Genomic DNA, 21,373 nt, shown 5'->3' on the forward strand with positions numbered 1-21,373 from the left:
CTAATGTTTAGAATAGAGGAGGGAAAAGTTTCACGTTAGTACCTTGAATTTTACATACACATTAAATACAACTGAAAAGCTTTTTGATGCTTACTTTCACATATTGACAAGGAAAATAACAATAATCAAGTGACTAAGATTAAACATTCACTTACCTTTAACCATCAGGTTCAGCAATGATCCCTGCGCTTTCTCCCCTCCCAATCCCTTTTGCTTTCAAACATGAAAAACACAGAATCCAAAAAAAGAAAAAGGAAACTGCATCACACGAGAATTACGATAGCTATTGTTCATACATTTTAACTTAGTAAGTAAAGCTCAACATGTTTAAGGGCAATGATATATGTAGATGATTATGTTACCTAAACCTTGCTACTGGCTCTAAGACCACAGCTTGTCCACAGCTGTGAACAGTTAAATACAAATTAGGGGACTCATTTGATCCAAGCTAGTATGTCTTTGACAACCTCAGGGAAAAAGTCACTACAAACTACATAACTGAGTGCCCTCAACATTTCTCCAACTTGGAAGATCTCTGGGAGCGCCTAGAATCTCAAAACCAGGAGAAAAAAAATCAGCAAGTATCACAAGAATCCCTTCAAACTTTACCTAATTAAATGTACTACCTACATCATAACAATCTTTCTAGACTTCAATTAACTCATCTTCAAGGTCATTACTAGAAGGTAATATTTAAGAGCAAGAATGAAGTGTGGAACAGATTACACAAAACAGTCATAACTCAAAAACCCTTTCCTGTCCAATAGTCACCTCTCAGTTATGAGCAAGAAGCCACCTTTGCTAAGGCTAGAGTACAGTCCCTCGTTTATTAAAAAGGAAGGCTTTCCAGCCTCCCTGCGAAAGATGGCTGACTGCCTAAAGTGGAACATTCCCAAACCCCCTCATCTAATCACCACCGCCTCTAAATGTATGTACAATGTCTAGCACTGGGTGAACGCAAAGAGCCAAACTAGAGCCAGGCAGGGGGAGAGCAGAGCATGGAACATGAACTGGAATACAGCTGGAGGGATCAATTTAACAATTTTATTAGCATGCTGCCTGAATACCACCCAATAATCCTAATTCTACCGAGGTGACAGCACATAAAAATACAGTCACATTGTTCTGAATTATACATTTTCAAGACCCAATGCTACAAATGATACACTGTTGTCACTAAGATGTAACAGCTTTGGGATGCTTGTCAAAAATGTAAATTTATAAAATTCAAAATGACGCTCAATTTAAGCCATATAAAAACAAAGAGACATAGAGATAAGACTTGTTACTGTAGTAAACAGTTTCAAAGGGCCTTGAAACAGAAGCTAGAGTCACAATACACGCCATTTACATTATTCAGGTAAGCACACTGAATAAGCTCCTAAACTTCAGGTGGTAAAAATAAGGAGGGGTGATGAGGACAGAATCTTAGCTAGAAACTCTACAAACAATAGATAAAATCAATTTGAACCTTCAGGACAAATAACATTTACAAGGCATGTAATTTAAACGCATATAAAGTTCTACACTATTAGGAGCTCTTCCTATGGAATCTATAAACATGCTTTTAACTAGATGCTAGGAGTTTCACGAAAATTCAAAAACCTACAAATAGTTTTAACCAAGAATGTTAGAATTCTATTCATGTTTCCCAAGAAAAAAGTAGGAGTGGCTACAAAAATGAAAAAAGGGCTTCCCTGGTGGTCCAGTGGTTAAAAATCCGCCTGCCAGCGCAGGAACGTGGGTTCAATCCCTGGTCCAAGAAGATCCCAAATGCTGCGGGGCAACCAAGCCTGTGCAACACAACTGCTGAAGCCCACGTACCTAGAGCCTGGGCTCCGAAACAAGAGAGATGCCCGTGTGCTGACCTAGGAAATGAAGAGAAAGCCTGAGTGCAGCAATGAAGACTCGGCACAGTCGGGAAGAATTTTTACTTAATTAAAAAGTGAAAAAAGAAAGTGGGAATGGTAAGGAAGGTAGAGAACATGCAATGTGCATATTGATGCTATCATCACAACAATCTCACAGTAATTATTCCTATTTAAGAGATTAGAACTGAGCCTCAGAGATACTGTTCAGTCAGTTCAGTCACTCAGTCGTGTCCGACTCTTTGCGACCCCATGAACTGCAGCACGCCAGGCTTCCCTGTCCATCATCAACTCCCAGAGCTTACTCAAACTCATGTCCATTGAGTCGGTGATGCCATCCAACCATCTCAGCCTCTGTCATCCCCTTCTCCTCCCAAGAACACTTTCTCTGTCAACCACTGTTAAGCAGGGAAGTGCACTTAGACGGCATTTCCAGGACCTAAATGCAGGTGTTCCAATGTTTGTGTACTGTCCTTTCTATGTCACCAAGCTACATGCAGGGCAGCCACAGGAGGATGCCACCCCCAGACGGAGGTGCCTTCAGTTTTTGCCAAGGGCCTTGCCAAGTGTGTCCTCTTGGTATGCTTGCCTTTCCTTCCCACCTGTTTATTCCCCCCACCTTCACAATTTGCCCCTCCTGCCCTCAGTGATTTCCACCCCTTTCTATACCACCTTCCACCCACTCTTCATTCTCTTTCCTACCAAATTTTATTTGCTGGCTCGCTCACTCTCTCGGCTCTCCTGTCTCCCCCTCTTTAGCTCTCTGTTCACCTCAAGCTCTTCCTCCTTCCTTGCGTCTGTCTCTGTCTCACGTACAAGGTGAACCGCTCCTCCTCCCACCTCCTTGAGACAATGAGAAGGGAGCTCACTTTCTGAAGTCTGCTTTGCTAGTACAGAAACCATTTGCCCACGGTTGAGTGGACAAGATAAACCAAATCACTCTCACAAGTGTTAACAAGTCAGATATTTATTGTTTATAATGGGAGCTGTACTTGGTATGATCATCAACATGAGGCAGACTCCACAAAACTCTTCCCAGAAAACAAAACTAATAATCAGAAAAAGATGCTCAGGAATCAAGAGAAATCAAGTTATGAAAACTGAGACCACTGTAAGAAACGTCCTGGGCAGGTTAACAAAGAAACTTACTCTATATGAAGGAGAAAAGCTAGCTGTAAATGATAACCACAGAAAATGCTCCCATCAGGATAGAACCATCTTTAAGTTCTTGTACAACTATACCTCCCCCTTTTCTCTAGTATTCAATTTGAGTGATGAGTTAATGTTAATGTTTCTTTAATTAAAAGTTTACTAATTTAATTAAAAGTTTACTAATTTGTGGCTCAGCCGGTAAAGAATCCACCTGCAATGCAGGAGACCTGGGTTCGATCCCTAGGATGGGAAGATCCGCTGGAGAAGGGAAAGGCTACCTACTCCCGTATTCTGGTCTGGAGAATTCCATGGACTTTACAGCCCGTGGGGTCACAAAGAGTCGGACACGACTGACAGACTTCCACTTTCAATTTCATCTTCACTTTTGCTGAATGTCTATAAGACTTCCTTCCTTCTACTAAATAATCTATTCCCTTTGGTTTCCCAAAACTACTTCCTACTTTTGTCTTTGGGCTACTGGCCAGTTACTCATCTTACACCCATCCAGTTTCTCTACTGCTGCCCCTCCCCATAAAATCATCTCTTACTCCCTTTTACTAAAGCCACAAAGCAAGATAACCACCTTAGGGTCTGACCTACCTCATATCCCTCACTTCATCCCACCCAAGAAGGATCATCTGTATAAACGACGAAGTTTCTGAGTTTCCTTTCCATTTCCCAGATCTTTCTTCTGTAAGCCTTCTGCTTCTAACAAGGTTCTTGTCCTAACCAAAATCATAATTTTGAAAATTAAATTGGTGTTTTACCAAAATCAGTCAGTCAGTCCAGTCACTCAGTCATGTCCAACTCTTTGCAACCCCATGAATCACAGTACGCCAGGCCTCCCTGTCCATCACCAACTCCCGGAATTTACTCAAACTCATGTCCATCGAGTTAGTGATGCCATCCAGCCATCTCATCCTCTGTCGTCTCCGGCTCCTCCTGCCCCCAATCCCTCCCAGCATCAGGGTCTTTTCCAATGAGTCAACTCTTCGCATGAGGTGGCCAAAGTATTGGAGTTTCAGCCTCAGCATCAGTCCTTCCAATGAACACCCAGGACTGATCTCCTTTAGGATGGACTAGATGGATCTCCTGCAGTCCAAGGGACTCTCAAGAGTCTTCTCCAACACCACAGTTCAAAAGCATCAATTTTTTGGTGCTCAGCTTTCTTCACAGTCCAACTCTCACATCCATACATGACCACTGGAAAAACCATAGCCTTGACCAGACGGACCTTTGTTGGCAAAGTAATGTCTCTGCTTTTTAATATGCTATCTAGGTTGGTCATAACTTTCCTTCCAAGGAGTAAGCGTCTTTTAATTTCATGGTGCAGTCACCATCCGCAGTGATTTTGGAGCCCCAAAAAATACAGTCTGACACTGTAGGAAGTTATAAAATCAAAATAGATAAACACAGAACTATACATCACATTTGGAAAATGAAAAACTAAGCAAATGCATCACTTTACAAATCTTTTAAGAATGATATTCAAAACTGCATTCCTTGAGAAGCCCTACTTATCAATACCCAACATCCCATACCCTTATCAGAATCAATGAATGATATACACTTCACTATTTCCATCTGTAAAATTGAGGTAGCACTGACTACTTGACACATTTGGTATAAAGATTAAATGAAACAACATGTCCAATACTTAGATACACTTCACTATCTCCATCTGTAAAACTGAGGTAGCACTGACTACTTGACACACTTGCTATAAAGATTAAATGAAACAACATGTCCAATACTTACTAGGCATGTATTCAACTACATCCACTTCATAGTTTCTTCTAAGTTACTGAAACGTCTCCACACATCCATCTTTTTTTTCCCTATCCTCAGTTTTGGTCATTCCGGGGAGGGGAGCCTCTCTCTCTACAAGTCAGCATTTTCATAATCAGTATTAGAAGCCCCGAGATCACACACACATCTAACTTACTTTCTAAAACTTAGCATTTCAAAGTACAACCATTTTCTCTCTTTTTGATTCTCAACCAAATCATCAATTCAGAGAAATTTCCATTCTCCATTCTAATCAGTTCAGAAACTTCTAAAATATAAAAACAAAAATCATCACTGATTAAACCTCAGATTCTTTCTGTTCTCATTAAAAAAAAAAAGCTCAGTAGTCACCTTCTCAAATTCCTTCATTCCTTGATTTCCACAGCACTATGATCTCCTGGTTCTCCTCCTATTTCTCTGCTCCTCTGTTTAGATTTCTGATTTCTGTCTTTCTTTTGGCCAGCCAACATTACAGTCAAAGAAAAAAAAACTTGAAACTTAGACTTGGGTAAAAAGTAATCCAAATGTAAGAAGGTAATGATCCAAATATGTAACGAATTAGTTTACAAGATTTTTAAGCAGCTCTGTATTACTAAACAGTAAATCTCAAAAAACAAAGCAGTATTACCATGGTGGCCAATGCAGTCCAGCATAAAACCTAAAAAAGAAGCAACTGTTGACAGCATTCTGGTTCAGTTCTTGGCCTTCTCTCAGTTCAGTTCAGTCTCTCAGTCGTGTCCAACAATTTGCGACCCCAAGAACCGCAGCACGCCAGGCCTCCTGTCCATCACCAACTCCCGGAGTTTACCCAAACTCATGTTCATTGAGGCAGTGATGCCATCCAACCATCTCATCCTCTGTCATCCCCTTCTCCTCCTGCCCTCAATCTTTCCCAGCATCAGGGTCTTTTCCAATGAGTCAGCTCTTCGCATCAAGTGGCCAAAGTATTGGAGTTTCAGGTTCAACATCAGTCCTTACAATGAACACACAGGACTGATTTCCTTTAAGATGGACTGGTTGGATCTCCTTGTAGCCCAAGGGACTCTCAAGAGTCTCCTCCAACACCACAGTTCAAAAGCATCAATTCTTTGGCACTCAGCTTTTTTTATAGTCCAACTCTCACATCTATACATGACTACTGGAAAAACCATAGCCTTGACTAGACGGACCTTTGTTGACAAAGTGATGTCTCTGCTTTTTAACATTCTGTCTAGGTTGTTCATAACTTTCCAAGGAATAAGCATCTTTTAATTTCATGGCTGCAGTCACCATCCGCAGTGATTTTGGAAACGAACAACATAAAGTCAGCCACTGTTTCCCCATCTATTTGCCATGAAGTGATGGGACCAGATGCCATGATCTTGGTTTTCTGAATGTTAAGCTTTAAGCCAACTTTTTCACTCTCCTCTTTCACTTTCATCAAGAGGCTCTTTAGTTCATCTTCACTGTCTGCCGTAAGGGTGGTATCATCTGCATATCTGAGGTTATTGATATTTTTCCCGGCAATCTTGATTCCAGCTTGTGCTCCTTCCAGCGCAGCGTTTCTCATGATGTACTCTGCATATAAGTTAAATAAGCAGGGTGACAATATACAGCCTTGACGTACTCCTTTTCCTATTTGGAACCAGTCTGTTGTTCCATGTCCAGTTCTAACTGTTGATTCCTGACCTGCATATAGGTTTCTCAAGAGGCAGGTCAGGTGGTCTGGTATTCCCATCTCTTTCAGAATTTTCCAAAGTTTATTGTGATCCACACAGTCAAAGGCTTTGGCATAGTCAATAAAGCAGAAATAGATGTTTTTCTGGAACTCTCTTGCTTTTTCGATGATCCAGCGGATGTTGGCGATTTGGTCTCTGGTTCCTCTACGTTTTCTAAAACCAGCTTGAACATCTGGAAGTTCACGGTTCATGTATTGCTGAAGCCTGGCTTGGAGAATTTTGAGCATTACTTTACTAGCGTGTGAGATGAGTGCAATTGTGTGGTAGTTTGACCATTCTCTGGCACTGCCTTTCTTATTCACTAGCATTTATTTATTTATTTACTGGCGTTATTTATTTACTAGCATTTCTGTCCTGAATTACTGTCCCTTAACTGCTCGGGGTGTCTTTAGAATGAATGTCCCTTTACTTGAGCCAGTCTGACCAGTTCTCAGCTGCTTTTAAACAAGAACCAAACTCTAACACAATAGGTTATCACTGAGTTGGTTGTTAATGAAACCACACTGAAAGTTTATATTTTAGATCACAATGGCTCCATTTCACTAACAGAGATCCAGAACAATACAAGCAGAAGATCTGGTGCCAAAAACCATTACGGGAAGGATACCAGTGAGAAAAAGCCAAGCAAATGCAGGAGAAACTTGAGCAATGAGAAGAAACGGAATGTGAGAAATTAACCTAATTTGAAATTCATCATTAAGGGAAAAGGGGTTCCCTGGTGGCTCAGACAGTAAAGAATCTGCCAGCAATGCAGGAGACCTGGGTTCAATCCCTGGGTTGGGAGGATCGCCTGGAGGAGGGCATGGCAATTTACTCCAGTATTCTTGCCTGGCAGAATCCCCATGGACAGAGGAGCCTAACAGGCTACAGTCCATAGGGTCACAAAGAGTCAGACACAACTGAGCGACTAAGCACAAAGTACATCAAGGGAAAAACACTTAATAAGTCTGTTCCACACCATCTTCTGGTCTATTATATCTGTATTACAAACAATAAAACAATAAATATTTACTGAGACTTATGTTGTGACAGGCCCTGTCCTATAAAAATCCTTATATGCTGTATGATCTCTTTAAAAGTCATAACAATCTGAAAATGCAAGTACTCTTACCCCCATTTTGTTAAGAAAAACAAAAAGTAATTACAGTCCTCTAGTAATATATAACTAAATCAACAGAATTCTTGATTGCTGGGAAAAACCAGAAACAAAAAACTCTTTTAGCTCGGGAGAATGCAAAGCCTACTACATGATGCTATTTATTCACTGTCAATAACAACACTAAATACCAGTATATTTACTGAGTTTTCAAGACACTGGACTGCAAAATTATTCCAGTTTATAGATGAGGTGTAATCTGTCCCAAGTCACAGAGCAGAAAGATCAAAGTGGAATTCAAATTCAGATCTCTAACTCTTTTACTACCACTTCTATCTTTTCTCATTAAAGACAAGCACAAAGGACCCAGAACACCTGGCTTAAACAACTGTTGTTCCAGAAACTGATTAGTACACTATTTTTATAGTCTCCTCCATGATACACAGCAGGGTAGGGAAGGAATGAAATCACCACAGCAGCCAGAATTAGGTCAAAGTTCAGGTTTTTTATTACTATTTATCATTTAAAAACTGCTACTACCTTGGGCAATTAAATACCATTGAAGTTACAGATCATCTAATGTGTTGATGACATTCAGACTGGATGGTTAACCAACCAAAAAGATAAACTACCCGTTTATCAAGTCAAAGTTATCAAAACTGATTTGCTACCTTACTACCATAATATATACACCTCATGTAAATATCAGCACTTCCTAAACATAAAATGATTTACAAACTGAAAAGAATAAATATTTCAGAAGCAGTTAATGAACCCTATGATACTAGTGACCTTTAAATGTAAAAACCTCACAATTTCTGGTTCTGTCTTTTTCTTAATTTTACCAATCATAATCAAGTTGAAATCAGTAATGAGAGCAGGCCACTTTAATTAAAGAGAGAAACTAATTAATATGATGAAAGAACCTAATCTAAAAAGTATAAAACTAAAGACAGTGATAAATCTTTATCTCTGTGTGTCCGGAAACTACTACCCATAGTGACATACAGCTGACTTCCAAAAGAAAGAAATTTAACAATATGCATCAGGTTTTATAGATGTTCATGCCCTTTGATCCAGTAGTTCTACTTCTAGAAATTCATCTGAAGCAAATAACCAGAAATATGGGCAAAGTTAACAAAGAACGTTCAACATGGCTTTGTGTTGGGAAAAGTGGTTTAAAAAAAAAGTTTAAATACAGCAGGAATTATTAAATTCCGCAGATATTCATTTACAGAATTTTATGCAGCTACTTAAAACAGTTTTGAAATTCTCAGAAGAGAATATGTTTATGTGTAAAGATTCTATAATAGGCTACCAATCTGTATATATAAAAAGAGTATGTATTTCCATAGAGACATGCACAAAATAAGAAAGTAATATATTCAAATGTTAATTTGTAACTTCTTCAGTAGTTTCTGCATTTTCTATAATGCCAATGAAACAACTCAGAAAGAATCTTCTGAAAATAAACTTAACATTCATGAAGTCTTTTATATTAGTATCTTTCAAACTAATAATCCTCTTCTAGAAACATCTTAAATAACTAAAAGAAATGAGAGGAAAAAATAAGCAGTGAGCAAAGGTGCTCGTTGTGCCCTTATTTTTAACAATACTCAGTAAATAAAAAGGTTATGGTATACTAAGAAGCTGTTTCTACTGAGACAGGATTCTCCTATGCCATTCAAAATAACTGTTATCACAGCTAGTATTTAGTGACTGTGTACTGGGGAGCAAAGTGCTTTCATTATCAAACTATGAAATAATTCCTAATTATCCTCCATTACTCACTTTTTTAATACAGAAGGAAACTGAGGCAGAAAAAGGTTAAATAACTTTTCCAGAGTTACACAGACAAGCTGATTCCAGAGTCTGACTCTGAACCAGTGTCCTGTTAGTGATCAAAATGTTTTGGGGGTACTCTAACTGTTTAGGCAACGAAGTTGCACTAGATGAAAGCCTGCTGGAAACCCAAAAATGGAAAAAGATGACTAGATTACCCTGTCACCCAGCTCAAAATCTGAAAATATAACAACCCATACAGCCCATCTCTGGCTAAAACTCAAGGATTCCTCTTTGTTAATACAAGGATAATCGAAAAGAGACAAGGAGTCATGGGACTCCAGGGGGAAAAACTACTTAACCAAGGAAAGGAAATCTCAAGATATAAAAGAGAGGACTAAAAATGATCTACCTGTTGAAGGAGAGAATAAATAACAGGTATATAGATAAAAATTCATAGCAAAATTAACATTCACAAAGCAGAAAAGAGTAGTAAGCCAAATAATTAACGACACAAACAAAACTGAGAAGAATTCAATCTGGAGGAAAAGGACACAGATTCAAATAGAAGATAATTGAAGAAAAAAAAACCCATCAACCGTCCATCGACTGATGAGTGTATAAACAAAAAATAATATACATCGTACAAAGGAGTATTATTCAGCCATAAAAAAGCAACGGAGGACAGGGGATCTGCTGGCCACTCAGTGGTCAGGCCTCCACGTTTCCGTCACAGCAGGCGCAAGCTCCATCCCTGGGGGAGACTAAGACCCCACAAGCCATGGTCGCACAGCAAAAAGAAAAAGGAAGAAGAGAATCAAGTACCGACACACGATACAACATCCATGAACCTTAAAAATACGCTAAATGAAAGAAGCCGGACACGAAAGGCCACATATTATGTGATCTCACTAACAGGAAATATCCATAATAAACGAGACAAGAATAGGTTTGTGCTTGCCAGGGACTTAGGAAAGGGGGAAATAGACAATGCCTACTAATGAGTACAGAGGTTCTTTTGGGAGTGCTAAGTGTTCCAGTGTTAGAAGCATGATGGTTGCTTAGTACTGTAAACATACTAAAATCCACCAAACTGTAAATTCAAGGGTAAATTTTATGATATGTGAATATCTTATAACAGTAACGCTATTATTAAAAAATAGGAGATGGCAAACACTTTCCATAACAGATCAAGAAATAAATAATACAGGCTTTCTGGGCTACATGGTTTCCCCAATGGCTCAGCAGTAAAGAATCCATCTGCAACGCAGGACACACAAGAGACACAAGGTTAGATCCCTGGGTCTGGACAATTCCCTTGAGAAGGAAGTGGCAACCCACTCCAGTATTTCTTGCCTGAAAAATCCCATGGAGGATCTCCTCCTCCATGGACAGAGGAGCCTGCCAGGCTACAATCGCAAAGGCTGCAAAGAGCTGGACACAAATAGGCACCTGAGCACATAACACCGCAGGCTACACAGCATCTCTGTCACATATTCTCTGTTCTTCAGCATGCATGCTACGCTGCTTCAGTCGTGTCCGACTCTGTGCAACCCTATGGAATGCAACCTGCCAGGCTCCTCTGTCCATCGGATTCTGCAGGCAAGAACACTCAAGTGGGTTGCCATGCCCTCCTCCAGGGGATCTTTCGACCAAGGGATCGAATCCGTGTCTCTTATGTCTCCTGCATTGGCAGCAGGTTCTTTACCGTCAGCGCCACCTGGAAAGCCCTTTTACTTTCAACTACAAACTTGAAAATGTAAAAACCATTGTTAGCTCAAAGGCAGCAAGCTAGATTTGGCAGAGGCTATAGTTTGCCAAATTTGGTTTAAAAATAAGTCATTCCTTTTATGTTTACAAGTAATGTGTGCCAAGTTAAAATGATCCACAAACTAAGCAAAGATCTCTTATCAAATTTATAAATGGAACTTCCACAAATGTTATTGGATAAAGGGAACATACAGAAACTAGCAATCAGAACTTAGTACTTTTCTTAAAAATTAAGATCATATAAAACTAAGAATTAAACATCACATTAAAAAATAAAGATAGCTGCTCACATGAAAATATATTGAACACCATTAGTCATCAGGTAAATACAGATTAAAATCACAATGAAAGATCATTACATATGTATCAGAGTGGCTAAAATAAAAACCAGTAATACCACCAAATGCTAGGAGGGTACAGAAAAATTGGATTATTCCAACATTACTGGTCTAGAAAACAACTTGGAAGCTTCTTAAAAGACTAAACATGGAACTACCGTATTACCCAGCAACTGGACTTCATTCTGATGTTCACACAAAAATTTGTACATGAATGTTCACAGCTTTATTTATAATAATTAAAAAATGGACTCACCCTCATGTCTTTCGACAGGTTAAGAAACTACATCTAAAGTGCATCTACACCACACACACTATGCAGCAATAAACAGGAACAGTCTACTGTAGGCAACACCCTGGATGAGGCTCCAGAAAACTATGCAGAGCGATGAAGGTTAGCCCTCAGAGGCTGTATATAGTATGACTCCATTTCTACGACGTTTTTGAAATGACAAAATTGTGGAAATGGAAGACTGAATATATAGTGGCTGGGGGGAGGCCCCTACACCCCTGGCAAAGGGAAGGTGAGTGTATTTAAAAAGGGCTACTCAAGGGTTCCTTGTTTTAAGAGCTACTTAGTATTTTGTGGTGGTAAGTACATGAACCCAGCAGATCGCAAAATTATATAGAACTTCATACATACACATACACATGCACCCAAATGAGTACAAGTAACCCTGGAGAAATGTGACTAGGACTGGATGGATTTTATCAATGTCAATAAACTAGTGTGTACACAATGTTACCTGCAAAGGTTATACTGTAAAATGTTACCACTAGGGGAAACAGAAAAAAGTATACAAACGATCTCTCTGTATTATTTCTTAACTACAGGAATCAACAAATAACTAAGTCAAAATTTCATTAAATTAAAAAAAGATGACTGCTATGAAGAAATAATGAAGACGCAACTTAAAATAATTCCAAAGGAAAAATCTAAAATAATCAAACATATAACCAAAGAAACCTTCCTCAAGCTATAGAACTATGCAAATCAAAATGTCTCACCCACAGAGTACACAAAAATCATATCCTGACCAAACTATCCTAAAGTTGGAGAATTCTATAAGTATCACAGCAGGGGGGGAAAACAGAATTTACTCTTGGTTCTCTAAAACACTACCTGCCAAAGTCAATAAGATCTACTATCTACAGTCCAAAGATTTTATGTCTTGACACAATTGTCTTTCATTTATAAAGGCTACAGGAATACAATATACAAAAGAGGTAAAAAAATATACCACCCACATGCCATCTTTCAAGCAATTACCATACCAAGCACTCCAGTCAACCGAGCACATAAAGTGGATAAAACTGCCATATAACTATTTAATGATATTGTTGTTTGTTGTTGTTTCAGTCACTAAAGCATGTCTGACTCTTGCAACCTCATGAATTGTACCCCGCTTAGCTCCTCTGTCCCTGGGGTTTCCCAGACAAGAATACTGGAGTGAGTTGCGATTTCCTTCTGCAGGGGATCTTCCCAGCCCAGGGGAACCCACATCTCCTGCATGAGCAAGTGGATTCTTTACCACTGAGTCACCATGGAAGCCTCTTTAATAGTAAACTACTAGTTAAAAGGCTCCATTTATTGTTAAACACAAAACAGGTTCTCAAATGTAGTATGCTAAGTGAAGGAATATTTACTTGGGCTTCCCTGGTGACTCAGCTGGTAAAGAATCCACCTGCAATGCAGGAGACCTGGATTCAATCTCTGGGTTGGGAAGATCCCCTGGACAAAGGAATGGTTACCCTCTCCAGTATTCTGGCCTGGAGAATTTCATGGACTGTGTAGTCCACGGGGTCACAAGAGTCAGACACAACTGAGCAACTTTCTTTAAGTGAAAGAAACCAGATTCAAGAGCTACATACATTTACAGTACATGTATGACATTTTGGAAAAGGCAAAACCACAGGGACAGAAAACAGTTGCTGGGAATGGAAGTACAAGCTGACTATGAAGAGGCTCCAGGGAGACAACAGAAGAAGAACTACAGCTCTGCAGCCTTGGAAATGAAAACCAGAATCATAGAAAGTTAACATAAAAAGGCAGAGGATCATGTCCCAGATGAAGGAGCAAGATAAAGCCCCAGAAAAACAGCTAAATAGAGATAGGCAACATACCAGAAAAAGAATTTCAGAATAATGATAGTGAAGATAATCCAGGATCTTGGAAAAAGAATGGAGAAGATGCAAGAAGTTTACCAAGGACCTAGAAGAACTAAAGAACAAACAGAGATGAACAATACAATAACTAAAATGAAAAATACACTAGGAGGAATCAATAATGAATAACTGAGGCAGAAGAATGGATAAATGACCTGTAAGACAGAATGATGGAAATCACTGATGTGGAATGGATCAAAGGAAAAGAAATGAAGACAGCCTAAGAGAACTCTGGGACAACATTAAATGCACCAACATTTTCATTTTAGGGATCCCAGGGGAGAGAAAGGACCCAAGAAAATATTTGAAGAGAGAATAGCTGAAACCTTCCCTAACATGGGAAGGGAAACAGTTAACCAAATCTAGGAAGTTCAGAGTCCCAAGCAGAATTAACCCAAGGATGGGACTTCCCTGGTGGTCCAGTGGTTAAAATCTGATTGCCAATGCAGGGGACATGAGTTCAATCCCTAGTCCAGGGATATTATTCCACATGCCACAGAGCAACTAAGCCCACGCACAAGTTCTGAGCCCATGCCCTAGAACCAGAGAGCCACAACTACTAAAGCCTTCAAGCTCTAAAGCCCAAGACCTGCAACAAGAGAAGTCATCGAAATGAGAAGCCTGTGCACCTCAACAAAGACCCAGTGCACCCAAAAAGAAACAGACAATAAGGGGCTTCCTTGGTGGTCCAGTGGTTAAGAATCCACCTTGGAGAATCAGATTTGATCCCTGATCAAGGGCTAAGATCCTACTGTGGAGCAACTAAGCCCAGGTACTGGCACTACTGACTCTGCATGCCAAAATGAAGACCTGACGCAGCCAAACAAGTAAAAATTTTTTAAAAGAAACAATTATCCTTGTTATTAGAGAAAAGAAATGATTAACATTTTTTAGGTTTTGAGTAAAAAAATTAGATGGACATATTACAAAAGATTCTTAGGGCTGAATTACAGATGAGGGTTGGCTGGTTTTTGGTTTGTTACTTGGGGGTTTTTATTTTTATGATTTTATAACTATACTTTCTGAAATATTTACAATGAGCATTTATTGATTTTTAGAACTCAAAAATACCTACAAGTCATTCTTTTTAATGGGACGGGAAATTTTTTATTTTTAAATCACTGTTCATTAGGATACACAGAATGAAATTAGGCCATGGAAAGAGTCCTTAGTTCACTTATAATACTGAGAAACAAAATTACAATCATCACCAAAAGAAATGACTCGTTTTAACATATCTGCAAAGTTGGCTCATATATTTAGATGTAAGGGGAATAAACTCTAGTCTGATAACAAAGGCATTCTATATTGTTAATCAAACATTTCTCAGAGAATCAGTTTCTCAAGTTTGAACAGTTCATTATTATTGTTACAATACAAATAGTTGGCACAGGAAATAAGAGCTCCCTATCTAAAAGGTCTTCAGCCAGGGAGCCTAGTAAACATCTTTCTCCATTCAGCAGTCTTGTCGCTAACCCTCACTCCTCTTGTGTTTCATCATTCTATTGTTTGTAGCACGTAAGGGAACAGGAATTCTCAATGAGTAAGTCTATCCAAATACATCACAGCAACATAATTAGAGAGGGCAGCTACCAAGCACATCAAACAGCTCACTCTGGACTTCATGATCCTAAGGGAAAACATAATACATAAATCCAAAACTGTGTCTGTGGAAGAAAATATTTTAATAGACTTCTACCTCCTCTGGATAAAAAAAAAAAGATATACTAATGAAAATATCAGTGACTCTCAGCCAAGAGACAGAATACAAATGAGGAGACAGAACTTAATAATCTTTTTAATACACACACTGGTATGTATTTTGTATGGTTTGTTTGTTTACAGAACTCTTCCTAATGTTATACAAATAGTAAACCTTCATCTGCTCCTTTTTCAGAACAACTACTACCTGTAGTTTCTTACCCTGTAATTTGCATTACTGTGAGATCATGAACCGTGGAAGTTTTTCCTCTCAGAGTTGAGAGGGACTTTAGGTGTAATAAATTTATTAGGTTTAAATTTGGAGACTGTGGGTGCCTTAGAGTAACATTTGAAATGGGATTTTAAAAAATCAGAACATGTGTTTTGTTTCCTATACTAAAAATGATGGCTTTTAGGAAATTTTGAACTATAAGAACAGTAAATCCTCACTGTAAACACTTTGGAAAGTAGGGATAACAAATTACTAAATGGGGGATTAAGGCTATTGAGAAAATGAAAGCAGGGAAGGGAGACAGTTACAATTTAAATAATGTTCACAAAAAGCTTCACTGAGAAGGTAACTTAAACAAAGGACTGGAAGAAGGTATATGAGCAACTTTCACAGACATCAGAGACAGAAGCACTCAAGCAAATGGAACTGCAAGTCAAAACTCTGGGGGATGGGATATGAGGGTGATTCTAGAAATAACAAAAATTGCTTTAATGTCATTCCAAATGCCACTAAAATACAACAAATAGAAGCCTAGACTTAAGCAAAAAGCAGATCATTGGTTGCTGCTGAGATGAACTACAAGGGGCCAACAATACTTTTGGAGAAGATGGGAACAGTCATTATCTTAATTGTCATGAAGGTTTCACAGCTGAATACTTTGACATTTCAAAACTTAACAAATTATACATTTTAAATGTGTGCATTTTATGTCAGTTATACCTCAACAAAGATTATTTTTTAAAAAATAAAAACTAGCCCTACAGTAAGAATAAACATATCAATAAAACAAATGAATCAAAACAGATGCATATATGGGAAGAGAATTTATTATAAAGGAGGTCTTTCAAAGCAATAAATAGTGCTAGAATTAGTAATTGACAATTTGAGGAAAGTAAAATTACATCACTAATTCCTGCCTACACAATGCACAGAAACTCCAGATTAATTAAAGATGAAAATATAAAACTATAACTACTAAAATATTACAAAAAACACAGATTATGTGAGGGATGATCTAAGAGCAAACAGATAATGAAATCATAAAGGACAATAAACACAGTTAAGTGTTAGTCGCTCAGTCATATCCTATTCTTTGCAACCCCATGGACTGTAGCCCACCAGGCTCCCCTGTCCGTGGAATTCTACAGGAGAGAATACTGGAGTGAGTTGCCATTTCCTTCTCCAGGAGACTTTCCCAAACCCAGGGATCGAATCCAGGTCTGCATTGCAGGCAGATTTTTTTCTGTCCGAGCCACCAGGGAAGTCCCAAAACATAGTTAAAAGACATAAAAACAGTTTTTATAAATTTAATAAATTACTACCAAAAAAAAGTGGACAAAGACTCATAAGGTGTTCACTAAATTTTAAATTGCTACAGTCTATCTGGAAAACAATGTAGAAACATGTATCAAAATATTAAATGCATTCTTCTGTTTGATCTGTTACTTTCCCATCTCTGAATATACTCTAAAGAAGTGACTCCGGAATACAAAAATATAACTGCAGTATTGTTTACTACAGCATTATTTAGAATGTCAAAAGTTTAAAAACAACCTAAAATCGAAACTGGGATAAAACAGTTAAATTACTATACTTCAATACACAGAGAAGTAAAGAATCCACCTGCCAATTCAGGAGATACAAGAGACAGGGGTTCAATCCCTGGGCCAAGAAGATACCCTGGAGAAGGAAATGGCAACCCATTCCAGTATTCTTGAGCACAGTCCTGTCTTGACTCTTTGGGACCCTTAAAAAAGAAGTAGAGGTATTTACTGACCTGAAAGGATGACTACAAATGTATCAAAGGGGGAAAAGACTATCACGCAGTGTGTGCGTGCCTGGACACACAAAAGAATATAATATATTCAGAGAGTGCAACTGACCCCATTTGGTTTAAAACTACAACGCATCCACGTATCTGTTTATATACGTGCAGAAACAGTTTGGAAGGAAATAACCAAACTGTTAAAAGTAGTTAACTCTGAAAAACAGATGATTGACATTTTTTAAAACAAACATGTACTATCAAAAAAGTTTTCATTTTAGACAAAGTAGATTAGTGATTGCCTAGGTATGTGGGTGAGGAAGGTGGTAAGTGACTGGTAATAAAGGCACAGGTTTTCTTTTGTGGGTGATGAAAACATTCACTTTGAATGTAGTGACGGTTGTACAACTCTGAATATACTGAAAACCACTGATTACTACATTTTAAATGGGTGAACTGTATGGTATGTGAATTATATCTCAATAAAGCTATTCTACTTTGGAACAAAATCTAAACCCAAAACATAAGAAAATAATTCGCAATTTAATATTGACATTGCACTTTATACTTAATTTGCCAATAGAAACCTTAAAAACCCAAACAGCAACTTAAAAAGCTTCAAACAAGAAAAATGAGTCACTAGCTTCCCTGGTGGCTCAGTGAAAAAGAATCCACCCGCCAATGCAGGAGATACAGGTTCCAACCTGATCCCCTTGAGCAGAAAATGGCAACCCACTCCAGTGTTCTTGCCTAGGAAATCCTATAGACAGAGGACCCTGGCAGAGCTACAGTTATAGTCTATGGGGTCATAAAAGAATTGGACATGACTTAGCAACTAAATAACAACAGAAAGTGTTGAGTAGTTAACCACTGACAATACAGGGATAAATTACAACCTTCATTCTATCTTCATAAAGATACTATCCTTAAACAATAATAGATAATATTCACTTATGAGAGCATGAATGAACTTTGAAAATGTACTAGGTTGAAACAGTATGGTACCATTTCCCAGTATGTAATGTTGACTGTGAACAAAAAGTTTCAATGTTTAACAAATTAAGCAAAGTAAAACTTGTTTCTACAGCCTCCTGTTTGCCTAGCTCTGATGTGGTTTTAAACCACCCCCCTCCACTCCTCCCCAAAAAGCATAAAACCAGAGTTGATAGGAATTACTTTAAGAGCTCTTTAATGCAACTCTGCAATAAATGCTTACTGACTCCTCTGCTTCATGCCAAAAAGCCTCTCAAGTATTCAAGACCCTACATTCTGTTACACCTTACACCTTATCAATTCAAAATGGTATCGTAATACTCTTCAAAATAAAACTCCCATCAGTCTAAGTCTCTTCAATAAGCCCTGATGACATAATGTATTTACTCATCATTCATGAGATACACGCTATTTGCCAGGGGCTGGAGATATAAGGCTGAAAGATTCTTCAAGAAGAACCATCACAGCGGTTCTTAACCGAGCTGTACATAAAGATAACCAGGGAGTGCTTTTTTTAAAAATATATAAACTCCATCTCATCACTGGATATTTTGATTCAGTGGGTTTGGACTTAAGCCCAAGCATCTGTTCTGATACGGATTACTAGCACCCAATGGTGAAGGAAAAAGTAAATATTCAACTCCAATTGAATATTTGGAGCCGAATGCTTTAGTAAGACGTGTACCAAATGATGACAGCACCAAAAGGGGACACAACCTATAAGGAAAGAGATAAGAGGAAGGTTTATCAGAGATAAAAATACTTTAGTTGAAGATGAGACAAGTGGCTAGGTGGATGAGGAAGGAAGGGGACTCCAAGCAGAGAAAACCACATCAATAAAAATAGCACAACTATGTTGAGCAATTGCACAAACTATAAAAATAGCATGTATGTTCAGAAAGTTATAGTACTTCAGTAAAGCTGAATAAAGCCTGGAGAGGTAAATTAGCTCAAAACACAAAGAGTGTACACTGTGCTATCCTGAGAAGCTTGAAAGTTAATTAACCTAAAAGCAACTGGAAAAGCCAAAAACAAAATTTAGGTGAGGAAGCATGCATGCCTGCTGAGTCACTTCAATCATGTCTGACTCTTTGCCACCCCATGGATTGTAGCCCGCCAGGCTCCTCTGTCCATAGGATTCTCAAGGCAAGAACACTGGAGTGGGTTGCCATGCCCTCCTCCAGGGTATCTTTCCAACCCAGGGATCAACTCCAAGTCTCCTGGATTAGCAAATGGGTTCTTTACCACTAGCACCACCTGGGAAGTCCTGGCAAGGAAGAGACAAAAGCAGATTTGTGTCTTTAGAAATAACAATTTGGCAGCAGCAAAGAAAATAGCCAGAAGGAAGAAAAAAGGGAGAAGGGTACAGAAAACCAGTTAGAAGACTATTATTATATGTTCAGGCAAGAAATATGAGCAGATCAAACACAGCAATATAAATATAACCTTGGAATTGTCTGAGGCAGGAGGCAAGAATCTAAGGTTCTTGGGTTGCCTGTAACAGAGATACCATACATAGAAACAAGATACAGGGAATGAAATCACTTGAGTTCAGTTTTGAACGTCACCTGTTTGAACAGGCCATTCACTGAGCATCTGAAGTGAAAAGTGAAAGTGAAAGTCGCACAGTCCCATCTGACTCTTTGAGACCCCATGAACTGCATAATCCATGGAATTCTCCAGGCCAGAATACTGGAGTGTGTAGCCTTTCCCTTCTCCAGGGGATCTTCCCAACCCAGGGATGAAACCCAGGTCTCCCACACTGCAGGCAGATTCTTTACCAGCTAAGCCACAAGGGAAGCCCAAGAATACTGGAGTTGGGTGACCTATCCCTTCTCCGGGGATCTTCCAGACCCGGAATCAAACTGGGGTCTACTGCATTGCAGGCGGATTCTTTACCAACAGAGCTATCAGAGAAGCCCACTGAGCACCTATTATGCATCAAGTACTGGGCTCCTATAATTAAACATGCAAACTAAATATGTACTGGTGTCCCTAAATTATGTAAGCAACAAGTAGGACTTAAAATGTGTGAAAATGTGTAAAAAAGGCGTGTGTGCATGTGTGTGTGTGAGAGAGATGGATAAGCTGACTACTCAATCCATGATGCACAACAGTAGAGTCTCCAAACAGATTGATCTAGTGGAAAGAGCACAAGCTAATCACCTTAAATACATGTCTTCTATGAGACCTTAAAAAATCGCATCTCATTTTTCTGACCCTGAATTTCCTCATCCATAAAACAGAAATAATAAAAAATGATACAGATTTACAGGGTCTTCCCATCATATGTAAAAAGACTAGAATGGTTCTGGCACACAGCATATGCAGACATGTCAATAAAACTTATAGGTACAGAAAGGTACTAAATACCAAAATAAAAATACCTCTAAATCTCACTGGATACACTCAATCTATCCTAACAACCTCAGCACAACACACCCACTAACATTCTTTTTAATTAAAACAGAGATAATTAATGTAAAGGAAACCACCGCACTGATGGGGGGGGGGGGGAGTGGAGTTAAATGGTTTCTAAGATCTTTTCCAACACCAAAATTCCACTGGAAATGTATCAATTCACCAATTCGGCTTTCAGTCAGTATAGTAAACCAAACTCTTAACAAAAGGTTTGAAATTTGTCCTTTTTCTCTTCTTAACATAAAAATTTCAGGGTCTAAGTTCCCTGGCAGTCCAGTGGTTAGGACTAGGCACTTTTACAGCTGTGGGCCTAGGTTCAATCCTTGGTTGGGTAACTAAAATCCTACAATCCACAAAGCAAGGCCAAAACAAAAAAATTCAGTTTGAAATTCTGTGAAAATTAAAAATGTACAAGACGAAACCAAATTACCTATAATCTCCCCACCCACATAAATAAAATTAGTATTTTCCCGTATGTCCTCCCAGTCCTTTTTCCACGTATGTCACTCTTAATGGATATATACAGCTTAAGGTCTATTTTCTAGATAATAAGTTAGTAAGTGAAGGAACCATATCTACTATA

The 21,373-nt window shown here is 38.6% G+C and overlaps 1 protein-coding gene across 18 annotated transcripts in view; it reads right to left on the minus strand.

Moving 5' to 3' along the window:
* Window positions 1–21,373, minus strand: part of PUM1 (pumilio RNA binding family member 1) — a 122,895-nt gene that overhangs the window by 88,221 nt on the left and 13,301 nt on the right. The gene's annotated exons all lie outside the window — the stretch shown is intronic.

Source organism: Cervus canadensis, chromosome 24, assembly GCF_019320065.1.
Source record: "Cervus canadensis isolate Bull #8, Minnesota chromosome 24, ASM1932006v1, whole genome shotgun sequence".
Classification (NCBI taxonomy): domain Eukaryota; kingdom Metazoa; phylum Chordata; class Mammalia; order Artiodactyla; family Cervidae; genus Cervus; species Cervus canadensis.